At 36.1% G+C, this 4,969-nt stretch overlaps 1 non-coding gene across 1 annotated transcript; it reads right to left on the reverse strand.

Moving 5' to 3' along the window:
• Positions 1-1,100: 1,100 nt before the first annotated feature.
• On the reverse strand, positions 1,101-1,206 carry LOC122121545. Its single transcript, XR_006149966.1, has one exon. It is a non-coding gene; the product is annotated as a U6 spliceosomal RNA (small nuclear RNA).
• Between the last annotated feature and the right edge of the window lie 3,763 nt (positions 1,207-4,969).

The following is a 4,969-nucleotide window of genomic DNA, read 5'->3' on the forward strand; positions in this document are numbered from 1 at the left end:
ACACTTATGAGGTCTATGAGCTTTGCAATAGAGTTATTTCTTCCATAGGTATACTTTTTTGTTTTGAAATATGTATATTTCTTTTGTTTTGCATAGCATCCGCTGTTCCCTCTTTCCCACTTGTTCCCTCCCTCCCTTCAGTGACATTGAGTTACTTAGTTCATTTTGTTCAATGTCCAGTGCAGCTGATGGATCCCACGTTGTAGGTTTTTCCCTGATTCCCTCTAGTTCTGTGTCGTCCTCCTGGTTTCCCTTCAGTGTGCAAATATGATCAGCAGAATGGGGTTATTTAGTAGTGATTCAATCAGATGAGTGGAAGTCTTTGGTTTCTTAAGTGTTGTAATTTTGTTGTATCACTTTACATTTTGGATTTAACCTCCACTTACCATGGAGACCATTTGCTGTTTGTCTCTTTGCTTTTGTCTTACCTCGCTCAACATGATTTCCTGTAGCTTGATTGATTTCCCTGCTAATGCCATTATTTTGTCCTTTATAATGGCTGGAAAATATTCCATTGTGTATAGTTACCATAGTTTTTGGATCCATTCATCTCTGGTGGGACATATGGATTGTTTTCATGTCATGGCTATTGTGAACAGTGCTGCAATAAACATGAAGGTGCATGTGTCCTTGAATATTGGTACCTGTTGTTCAGGATAGATGCCTAGAAGTGGTATGAGTGGGCCATAAGGAAGGTCAAAATTTAGCTTTCTGAGGACTCACAAGACTGCTTTCCAACGTGGTTGTGTAAGTGTACATTCACACACACACACACACACACACACACACACACACACACACACAGAACGTTTTCTTGATCCATTCTTCTACTGAGGGGAATCGGTGTTGGTTCCATATCTTAGCTATGGCAAATAATGCTACAATAAACATTGTTGTGGTGGTAGTTTTAGTATGGACTTGTTTGTGATCATTTGGGTGAATGCCCAAAAATGGGATTGCTGTGTAATAGGGGAGCTCTATGTGGAGTCTTTTGAGGAACCTCCAAACCGCTTTCCAAAGTGGATGAACAAGTTTACACTCCCACCAAGAATGCAGTAGGCTTCCCTTCTGGCCATATCCCTTCCAGCATCTGTTGTTGTAAATATATGGAACGATTCATTAATTTGCATGTCATCCTTGTGCAGGGACCATGCTAATCTTCTCTGTATGTTCCAATTTTAGTGTATGTGCAGGCAAATTGAGCACAGAACATTTTTTTATATATAAAGTGTAATTGATTTTCTTAAACTAGACAATTCAACAAAAAGTAAGTTCAAAAGAATTGTGAAATTTTACAACCATGTATTTCTTACATAGGCACACATTTAAGAACAAAGTCAAGATTGACATGCCAAAAACAAAATAATTCCAGATATTTGTTGTTCATGAGTTGTGTAGGAGGAGGAATTCAATTATTCTACACAAGGCACCTGTCATAATGTTCATTGCAGCAAATGTTAAGGTTTGTTAAAAGTTTTAATGTTTTAAATATGTTTCATTTTAGGATTTGCTTATATACGGCAAAATTAAGACTGGTTGGCAGGTCAGAAAATTTTTCGATAAAGTATATAATATTTCTGGTAGCATGTACTAGTATGTATGTACATTTCAGAGTTTATAGAAACTTTACTAATGAGAAGTTGCAAAGACTGTGTAAAGAAGTTGTGTGTGTGTGTGTGTGTGTGTGTGTGTGTGTGTGTGTGTGTGTGTGTGTGTGAACGTACACTTACACAACCACGTTGGAAAGCAGTCTTGTGAGTCCTCAGAAAGCTAAATATTGACCTTCCTTATGGCCCACTCATACCACTTCTAGGCATCTATCCTGAACAACAGGTACCAATATTCAAGGACAGTTTCTGTTAAATCTTTAGGGCTCCCTTACGTTATATGTTAGTGATGAACAAAGAATGATATAAGCCACATACAAATGATGAGATGAACTATAAATACTAATCTTAGTGGGTAAATTTAAAGGCTACTCATAGCTTTATCCAGTTTTGAATATACAGGAATATGAGAAAATAGTAAAATCTACTCTGTACTTCTCAAACACTGAAAACCCTGGTAATGGTTTTGTTTTTTATTTTAGTAATCATTAACATATAATTATTGTTTTCTTTATTTATAGCATTTTTCCTTGTTGTAATAGAATACAACTTTTTGTGAGTCGTGATTAAGAAGTACTTTGAGAATATTATTGGGATGGCCACACCATTTTTCATAGGTGCATGTGAATTTACAAAGAGCAAAACTAAAAACAAAATATTGATTAAAAATTATATCAAGTAGAGTCTGAATCAGGAGTGTTGGTAAATGTCCACACCTAAAATCTTAACCCTAGGCTGAAGTAGTGGTATTACAGAGTTGACGCCACAAAATTGAGAAACTGTGTTTTGTTTTGTTTTGTTTTTTGCTTTGGTTTTGTTGGTTGTGGGGCTTGAACTCTGGGTCTTGGGTACTGTCCCTCAGCTCTTCAGCTCAAGGCTAGTGCTATCACTTGATCCACAGCACCACTTTCATCTTTTTCTGCTTATGTCGTGCTGAGGAATGAAATCCAGGACCTCATGTATGCAAGGCAAGCACTCTACCACTGAGCCACCTTCCCAGCACCTGAGAAACTGTGATTTAAAAAAATCATCTGAACAATATTTGCTTTCTGCATTGGGTTATATAATGAAATATGTGAATACATTTTTATATTTTTGTGAATTGTCATACTTCTAAATTTATACTAACTGCAGCCAGACTTTTCAAAGTCAAGGAATATTTCTGAGAGTTTGCTTCTGTGAAGAATGTTTTTGCATTTATAATTTCTTCTGAGCCATTTTTATTTATTATCAAAATCACTTTATACTTTATGTTGATGAGTTATCACACATCAAATATCTTCAAATGTACATGTAGAGTCTCAAGATAGCAGTATGAATATTCTCATACACCTCTTGTTTATCTGTTATGCACTTTAATATTATGATATTTTTCTCTCTCTTTCACTCTCTCATTTCTGCTCTTTCTCTTTCATGCTCCATGTCTGCTACTTAGAATTTCTGTTGGTCTACTATTATCCTTCAAGATCCACTGGTTTTGTGGGAACATGATGGGGACCATCAGTTACCTTTGCATTCTTTAAGAGTTATAACAGTGATGTGAAATTATTCTTTGCTGTTCTAAATGGCAAAACAACAGATCTAGGAATTCCTTTTCACTTTTAGTACTATTATAAATTTTATCTCATATGAATCATTGGGACTGATAATGTACTTTTAGCCTGGGACTCAAAAGTTCTTTTTCTTTTACAAACAACCTTTTTCTTTTATTATCAGTAAGTAACAAAAACAAAGCTATCCTATGGGAAAGTAGGCTGAAGTTGTTCACAGGGATGAAAAACAAGTTAATGGGGGAAGTGAGTACAAAGGACACCCCTCATATAGCACAGATCCTTAGAGCAGTTTATCATGTATACTTTGTGATAAGGACAATGTGCTGGGAACTCTAGATTAAATCACTCAACATCTGATATTTATGTATGCCCATGTATTTATATATGTATATTTATTTATATATGCATATATGTGTACATCGGCCCATATATGTACACATGAATGTTACTATACACACAAATACACACATACATACACATATGCACAAATGGAAAAAGACACATAGATATAGCCAACACAAGTTTCACTAGTTGTTGAATATGCCTTAGAGAGAATACTTGGAAACAAATGTGTTGAAGATGTATTTGTCTCTAAGAGTTCTTTTACCACTCCTCTTATCTCTTCCAACTGGTAACTTTAGAGAGATTCAACTTGATAAATGCAGTACAAGTGATAGCAAGTCACTCGAAAATCTCAATAAGTATAGGTAATATTGTGTCTCCCTGCTTCCCATGGAATGCTTGCTCTTATAAACACTCTCAACAGCCAAAGTAGTAGGACAATATCCTTGTTAAGAATAAAATTATAAGGCTTTAAATGGCATCTTTCCTTGGGCTCTTTTCCAAGAGCCAGCATCAATTCTTAAGCAGATGAGTGACTCCCCAGAAGACTGGAGCGCAGGTCAAAATTTAACCAACCCATATGAAAAGTCTAGTGAGCAATTCTGACTGAGGTCATGCCGATGTCCTGGGCACGAAAATGAGAAAAAAAGAAAGTTTTTTATGTATTAAAATTTGAGAATAATTTGTAACCTGTTAATAAATGTGTAGAACACAATTATACTAACTGACAAAAGATGATGTGTATTTCATTTATGTGCTTTTGGACTTGGAAAGTGTATTTAAGTGTGTCTACACAGTAGAATCAGCATGAAACAAGCCAGCATTTCTTCATTTAAGATGCAAGGAAAGGATACAGGTTGACCCATTGTAACAATGAAATTTGCAAGATACTATTAGAGGGGGGTGGACAGAGGTGTTGGGGTTGTGTGAAGGTAAGGAATAGTAGGGGAAAAACAAAGGAGGTGGTAAAAATGGTCAATAAGAAATGTACTCATTACCTTACTTATGTAACTGTAACCTCTCCATACAGTACTGAGCTTCTTCAGTAAAAGTGCTGGCAAAATTGGTTAATCACTCATAGAAAACTAAAACTATATCCTTATATATCATCCTGTACCGAATCAACTCCAAATGTATCAAAGACCCCGGAGTCAAAGCAGACACCCTGAAAACATTACAGGATGGAATAGGACATTCCCAAGGTCTCCTGTGCAGAGGCTGAAATTTTCTTTTTTTTTTTTTTCATTTTATTTTATTTTACTTTTTTTTGTGAACATACCGTACAGTGGGGTCACAATTACATGGACAGGATAATGCACACATTTCTTATCAAGCATTGCAGCCTCCTCCTTTGTTTACCCTTCACATCCCTTCCCAGCCTCCCCACCAACCCCCCAACCAATCCCCTCTCCCTCCGCCACACACCAACATTGTAAATTTCGTTTTCGACATGACAACTTGTACTTC

Source organism: Dipodomys spectabilis, unplaced genomic scaffold (assembly GCF_019054845.1).
Source record: "Dipodomys spectabilis isolate Male_0828 unplaced genomic scaffold, ASM1905484v1 ptg000189l, whole genome shotgun sequence".
NCBI lineage: Eukaryota > Metazoa > Chordata > Mammalia > Rodentia > Heteromyidae > Dipodomys > Dipodomys spectabilis.